Genomic DNA, 8,336 nt, shown 5'->3' with positions numbered 1-8,336 from the left:
GCTTGTGAGGCGAGGGCTCTAACCACTACACCAGGATTCTCCAAGGCCAGTCTGAAGAAGGGTCACTTGCACCAGTCTAATATTATATGTTGTATTTTGGAACTTTATTGGCTTGTTGACGTCAGCTTGGCTGGAATGACACCTCATTTGCTAATGAAGTGTAATAGGCCTGAAATCAAGATGGCAGCTGTTGAACGGGACCTCTCTTGGCTCGCAATTGCATTGACCCTGGTGTGACACCAAGGGTCTGTCTGTTCTGCGGCATTCATGTGTACAACAGTGGATGAAACATAAAGGGCTTCGGTCAGAAAACGTATGACAGGGGTCACCTAAGTGAGGGCAAGGAAAAGATTTGGCCATTCTTTCTCTTTGTTTCCCTGCTTGTGAAGCTCATGACGAACAGGGCTGCTTTGACTGACCCGCTCTTTAGCGAGGTGCGGAGGGTACGAAACAGGTTAGAATTAAGATACCAAAAGTAAGAAATCTAGAAGGATCAGACACAAGAGTACAAGCCCAGATAATCCAAGTATCAAATTTCCGCCTAACGATTCGCTTAAAAGCTTTTTGTCTGTTCACGGATAATGAGTTTTATGTAATTTATGTAATTACTGGCTCTCTTAAGGACCTGAATTCAGAATCCAGCAGAGTGTGCAACTTATTGCATACTGATGTTTGAGTCAATATGGGTTCGCTCACCTCCGCAAATTACCTTGCTTTCTCCTCAAATGCTAATAGAAGCGTGGCATAGCAGTTATTCACTGATAACTCAATCAACGTTATATTTAAATAAACCAGCTAATTAAATAAATTAGATAGATTTCTGTTAGGCGATAACACCTCGGGATACAGCATACGGTTTGGGACATGACGTACGACTGCCAGGATGGTGGAAGGTGAACTGGATGGAGCTTGGTCTTCTTTCATTATGTTCTTATGTTATTATCATACTTCTTATGTATACGGTAGAGAGCCTGATATCCACAGTGCTTCTAACTGTCACCATTGTGGATATGAAAGCAGGATATCAGGTCATCAGGTGAGATACAATTCCTGATATCATGTACTGTAATAGATCACTATTCTGTTCTGTCCAACGACTGCATTCAATCTTGGGCTACATGACATAAGGGGCCTACCCAGATCCCAGAGGCAGCGCAGGGGAGAGCAATGAGGATGATCCCCAATGTTCAAGGAATGAGCTACGAACAATGATTAGACAAGCCAGGGCTCTTCTGTCTTGAGAAGATGTCTCAAGGTGGTCCTCTTGCTTGCGAGGCGAGTGCTCTATCCAAACCGCTATGAGACTCCCACAGAGTTCCACTGTATACAATGCTTTTCTTGGCAGAAGAAGGTCCCAAAACCCTGGACAGCCCAGGGTGAGCTGGGGAGTGGAGACCGAGGGGGAGGAGGGGGCGAGAGCGATGGGGGTGGTGGTCGGTGGGGGGAGATATGAACGAAAGCACAGTCAAAGAGGAAGATCTTGAGGTGTAGAAGAGAGGAGAGACATACAGTAAATCAGACAGCACCTTATAATTACAGGGCTCATTAGCTCTATCATTGTAAAACAGAACTGTTAGCTCTGCTGAAGCTTACTATTTACTCTAAGTGATCCTCTCCAGCATGGTTGTAATTATAGTCAGTAAAACTAATCCATCTGTTAACGTGCTGCACTATAGAACCCTATAAATACCTTTGCCTATTATTAGACTCGATGAGAGCAGACAAGTGAATTATACACCAGCTTTTAGTCTAACTTGTACAGAAAAGACCAAGGACTGTCTGCTTTGAGGCATCTCGAAGATGTGATAAGGTTCTACATCAAATGCAAGGATTATTATTATTATTATTATTATTTCTGTTCGTACCTAAGAACATGTTTCACAAAGAGTTCTGTAAGTTTACTTTTCCTCCCAGAATCTCAATATGCTCCTTCTCTACCCCAAGAATGGTAACTCAATCCACGACTGTTTGTGGGACGCTGCTGTGCGCAATTGGTTGCTGCGTTTTGCCCACAAAATATACAGTCAATTCACTTTACAGTATCTTCTGAGAAGCGCTTTGAGACGTCTCAACGATGTGATAGAGCGCTATGTCAAATGCAAGGATTATTATTGCTAGGATGTGAACATCCTCCCTGGGCCTTGCCTTTTTTATTGCTTAATAACAACAACAAAATTACATTTATATGGCGCCTTTCACGTCGGGAGGACATCCCAAGGCGCTGGACAGTTAAGGGCTTGCACCAGATCTGGGGCCTAGAATCCAGTTGGGTGGAGGATAAAGGGGTGTGAGTGTGGCCGACAACATGATCAAAGAGGAAACTCTTGAGAATAATCTCGAAAAGATCTGCAACTTTATAGATAAAGTAACAAAGCTAATTGCAATGTCCCACAAATAGCCGTAACAAACTGTTTCAAGGTTAGGTAACAGCTAACCTGGAGCAATAAATCAGTGAGCACAGAACTATAATCTCTATAATCTATAATAACTTGTGAATGGCACTGAGCTGGGTTCAGCCGTGGCATTGAGCGCTTCTGAAACTATTTACTTTGATGGGAGGAATCTAGAAGAAAAGGGCATAATCTTAAAATTAGAGCCAGGCCATTTAGGAGTGAAATCGAGAAGCATTTTTTCACACAAAAGGTAGTGGAAATCTGGAACCCTCTCTCCCCCAAAAGGCTGTGGATGGCGGATCCATTCACATGTTGAAGACTGAGGCGAATAGATTTTTGCACTCTTATCAGAAGGGGTTGTGGGTTGAAGCCCTACATCAGGACTCAATTACTTTACGCCGACACTCACAATACAATGCTCAGGGTGCATTGCGTTGGGTGGAGGTACCAGGCTGTGTATGAGGTGGTAAACTGAGGCTGTGCCTGTTCAGGTGGACGTTAAAGATCCTGTGGCAATCAATGTCCCGGTGTCCTGGCCAGCAATCCCCCAGATAAAATTGGTTGCTCACTTCACAGCTATTTGTGGGACGTTGCTGTGAGGAAATTGGCTGCCTGTCCCACTTACAAAGTACACAGAAACTACACTTTAAAGTATATTCCGTGAAGTGAAGTGCTCGGAGACAACCTCCTGATTGAAAGGTTTTGTATCAAAGTGCAAGAATTTTTACTGTTCTAATTATCCAGGACAGAATGGTTCTTTCTCTCTCTCTCTCACACACATCCACCCACACATGTCTGTTCATGTCCCTTCAAAGTGAAGTGCTATTCATTGAAACAAAACAAGTGTAAACCAGAGCTTTGTTATATTGGTCTCGGTTAATAGGTTTGTGTAACAGATTGTAATCTCGTGTTTGCAAAACAAGCCCTGGCTCTGCCGACTCCTTCCACTCGGTGATCTCACACGATTCTCCGAAGCAAACCCGCACCCGCCACGCAGAGTGCCGCGCGATGTATCCATCCATCAAAGCTGCGCTGCGATTTAAACTGCTCTGGCGCTCTCGATTTATAATGATAATAATAATCCTTCCATTGGATGTAGCGTTTGCACCACGCCGTTGAGACGTCTCAAAGCGCTTCGCAGAATATATTGTAAAGTGGATTAATCCTGTAATTTGTGGGCGAAAAGCGGAAGACAATTGCGTACAGCAGTGTCCCACAGACAGTCGTGGATTGAGGGACCAGACATTTTTTTGGAGGGTAGGGATTATTATTGCCCCCGGAAAAGCGATCTGCCAATTGACTAACAACCGAGTTCCTACTCGCTGCTTGGTAAACAGAGGCGTATGGAGTAGGGAAACTTGCCAAAGGTTTTGCCCCGCCCAGGATTAATAGTCATAGCCTCTCATGTTTTCCCAGTGGAGTCCAGGACTATTAGTATAAAGGGAAGTTCTCCCAATCATGTCAGATTTGATTAGTAGCAGTGGTGCTTGTGTGTGAGTTTAAAAGTGTGGGTGAATGTGTTACCATGGCATTGCTTTCCAGTGAACGAACCCTTGGCGTGGGTTAGCAGCAACGGCAATGCTATTTTTTTGCTACAGGTGATGGGGTTTAAATCCCTCCTGAATCCACTCGTAAAGAAAAATTCCACCTGGATTTAGACGTACTCTAATTTTAGTCCACAAAATCCACCTTTATGCCACTTTACAGGGTATCCTCTGAGGGGCTTTGCGACGTCCTCATGACATGAAAGGCGCTCAAAGGATTATTACTAACAATACACAGTCACTACATTTTACAGTAAATCCTGTGAAGCGCTTTGAGATGTCCTCTTGACTGAAAGCCGCTATATCAAATGCAAGGATTATTATATATTATTATAACATGCATCGCAGATTCTGTTGGGTTTACAGTGATTGGCGAATTACAATTGATTTCCTGCGGTGTTTTTACAGTACAGCACAGTACAGTTTCCCTGACAAAAACCCTGGACAGGCATCAAACGGGAAGTGGTCTTAAATCCTGCAGAACAAATCCACGGGGCCACTTCCTCCCCTGTAACAAAAAAGGAAAGTGATTCAGGAAGGGAGTAGCTGTCATTTTGGATTTGTTGGCCAACTTATTCCGTCAATTTTCCTCCTCCCTGCTCAAGACGTTTGACTCAGTTTTCCCATCTACGTGGGGTCATATTTACCGTGTGTGTGTGTGTGTATATGTATGTGTGCGTGTGAGTCTGTGTGTATATATATATGTGTGTGTGTGTGTGTGGAGAGGGGAGGTCATGTTGCTGGACACCCTTTGGGTTCCCCCAACCAAGTGGTAAGTTCTTCAGGCGTGAACCTGGACAGGGAGTGTTAGATGTGGCATCAGAGTGGAACCCGTTCCTGTCCTGACCTGTCGCTCACATACACAGAAGTTCGTGGGTAGGAGTCAGGAGCTATAACCTTTTCCTAAACGTGGAGGGCGCTGAGCTGGTTAGGAGCTCTCCACCAGTCGAGATATCTGCTCTAATCACCAATGATTGATTTGCTCTCTATTCCCCGATGTAACTTGTTCTGTCACAGGCTGTCCATTAAAACAACACTTGAGGAAAAATAACATTAAAGCGAATGGAGAAAGTGCATAGGAACATCGTAACAGGAGATACCCATTCAGCCCCTCAAGCCTACTCCGCCATTCTATTATCTCGACCGGATCTCTCAAGTCTTAGCCGTCAGGGTCTGCTGTCAGCTATAATCTCAACCGTAATCACTACTTACACAGCTGTTGTCAGGGACTTCAATCTAGGTTAGAAATATTGTGTATAACGTCACGTTTATTTAAAATTATTATACATAGATAGATCTTAATATATACGGTATTTAGGTGTAATGAATCGTGTTACGGGAACATTTTTAAAAAGAAACTCAGTAATTCGATATTCTCTGGTGGTCATCTATCTGTCCTGTCCCCTCTTTGACGTTTACGGAATAAGTATGTCGTATGTTAAGAAACAATAATAATGATTTGGTCACTTCAATCCACGACTGTCTGTGGGGACGCTGCTGTGCGCAATTGGCTGCCGCGTTTCGCCCACAAAATACACAGTCAATTTGCTTTACAGGATAACCTGTGAAGCGCTTTGAGACGTCTTGAAGACGTGATAAGGCGCGATATCAAATGCAAGGATTATTATTATTATTAAATCATGGCTAATCTGGGACAGTGCAGGGGAATGGGATTAGAGAAAAATATGCCAGACGACTTGCTTAATAAAAAGGACGAGCTCAAAAACCTGATGTGTGGCATTGCCCTTGTTCATGAACAACCCATTGACGTGCCCATAACTTGCACCGTTTGATTTTGCTCATTTTTTCTCTCCGTGCTTATCTTTCGACACAGTAATGTCCGAGCTTCTGAAGTGTCTTTTATGCTCCACCATAATTTCTCCAGTGTGCGCTCATCATTATTATAATAATAACAGTATAACATCCTAACATAACTACAGTGACATTATAATAACAATAATAATTATATGAATTGTTGTAATAACATCAACAATATATTATAAATCTATAATAATCATAATTATTATATCATAATATATTCATTATAGTAATTATGATTATATTATTGTTAGACCTATTAACTCTACTGTTTTGTGATGTGTACACCTCCATTGTTGCCTGTTTGTCGTGCGATCACTCAGCCCTTGAAGCGGTGTTGTTTTTGGCTGAGGCTTATTCCTTTTTGAATAGCAGAGCGCATGCACAAGTACAAATTAAATTTCAGCAGATCTCGAGCTTCAATTTTTTCCCCCCAGACAAGCAGTATCCGCAATAGGAAACCCAGGTAATTAGCTGAATATTCGTGACATGCTCCCAAGGGAATGCTCCATCGATGTCTGTTTAAAATGCTAATGCAGTGGTGTCGTTTAAAGGTTAGTTTGACATTTCGAAATACTGTACAGTACTGTGGAAACCTACAATGTAGTATATTTTTAAGGCGTTCACTTCAACAATGTACAGTCACTACACTACAGTAAAACAATAATAATACTCCTTGCATTTGATACAGCGCCTTATCACGTCATTGAGACGTCTCAAAGCCCCTCACAGAATATACCAATACTGTGTATTTCTTATTTAAAATCCCGTGAAGTGCTTTTGAGACGTCCTCACGACATGAAAGGCACTTTTTCTAACTCAAGGATTATTATTATTATTATTATTATTATTATTATTATCATTTCGTCATATTTGTTTCAAGGATGTATCCAATTCACTTTTAAAAGAATTTCTGCCATTTTAAAGGTACATTTTTCGCAGGCTGGGGAAAAACATATTTTTCGAAACTAAAGTCAGTGTTTTCACTCCCGATAGATTATCTCATTTAATAAATGGTCAAGAAACTCCCCCCTGTAACTTTCAACGCAGTTTTTATGTGGGCTAACCTGGGGCGCGTGTTAGCGCACACGCCATCAAAATTGGTACGCAAAGCGTCTGTTTTTTTTAACCCCGCAGAGATTAACTGCCCGAACCACTAGTTTTTTTTGAGAAGTGTCAGTGATGCTTTGAAGTCAACGTAACTTGTCATGTTAACAGTAACAGCTCCCAGTGCAATCTGATAGCAGAGCTTGTACAAGTGCCAAAATATATCAAACCGGGGGATACGAAATTAGTCCGTTGAATTAATGGAGCCCCCACGGTTGGTGCCTATAACTATAACTAGTTCAGGATGACCGGTTTCACTACACGAGTGTGCTGCCGTGTGGCTCACCTCAGGGGCGTTGGCTGGTTTCCTTGCTGCAAAATGACCTGGAATGTCCCCCAAGCAGCCATGAAGTGAATAACTCATTTGATCAGGTACAACAATAATATCGATAATCCTTGCATTTGATATTGGCGCCCCATCACGTCGCCGAGATGTCTCAAAGCGCCTCACAGGATATACTGTAAAGCGGATCGACTGTATATTCTGTGGGCGATCAAGTCATTAGCATCCGTTTTGAGTCTTGCTATTAATTAAAACCGAGCTATAGACTCACTCTCTATAGAGTGCGTCACGAAAGTGCAGGACGGTTTAACAAAGTTCCCCTTCATAATGGTGACGACTAGAGAAAGTGTGTGGATGCAAGAGCTTCAGTACTTAACTAATTGAGAATCCGCTGTGTAGGTAATTGATGCAATGGTTTGCGATTGCTATCAGGCGATCTAAATCGCCGCTGTTTTCGTTGACTCGGCCCCACTTTTCTTCCACCATTTCAGCACCGTGGAATTTCTTTTGTCAGATTTCTCCCAATCACAGCAGATTCCAAAGGGGTAACGTCAAAGTGCAGTGTGGACGCAGCAGAAAGTAATTAAGGGATTAAGGCCATTATGAACAGCATCTGCTGCGGGGCAACAGCCCCGACCATTGAAACCACCGTGCAGCGGTCACCAGAGCTGTCTCTAACCCACTCTTCACGACTCGCACTCTGCTGGAGCATGCGGTAATTCTGTATCACGCATGGTCCTGTAAACCATGAAAACACTGCACGACTGACAACCTGTAGTGACTGTTTCTGATCAAAAACTACGGCTGTTACTATTAAGCCTGACAACTGATATATTGCCTTTCATGTCATGACGACATCTCAAAGCACTTATCATAGAATCATCGAATATTACAGAAGGAGGCCATTCGGCCCATCGTGCCTGTGCCGGCTTCTTTGGAAGAGCTGTCCAATCAATCCCACTCCCCTGGTCTTTCCGCATATCCTTGGAAAAATTTCCTCTTCAATACCTATCCAATTCCCTTTTGGAAAGTTGTTACTGAATCGGTTTCCACCGTGAATTCAAAATCAGGGGATTTTATTTTATTTGAAAGGGTGTGACTGTATTTCCAGGCAGACGATTCGCACGCAGCAACGTCCCACAAGCAGCGAAGAAGTGAATGGTCAATTTTATCCGGGGGAATACTGACCAG

The sequence above is a fragment of the Callorhinchus milii genome, unplaced genomic scaffold (assembly GCF_018977255.1).
Source record: "Callorhinchus milii isolate IMCB2004 unplaced genomic scaffold, IMCB_Cmil_1.0 Scaffold6, whole genome shotgun sequence".
NCBI lineage: Eukaryota > Metazoa > Chordata > Chondrichthyes > Chimaeriformes > Callorhinchidae > Callorhinchus > Callorhinchus milii.
The sequence above is the reverse complement of the archived record's forward strand: the minus strand, read 5'-3'. Positions refer to the sequence as shown.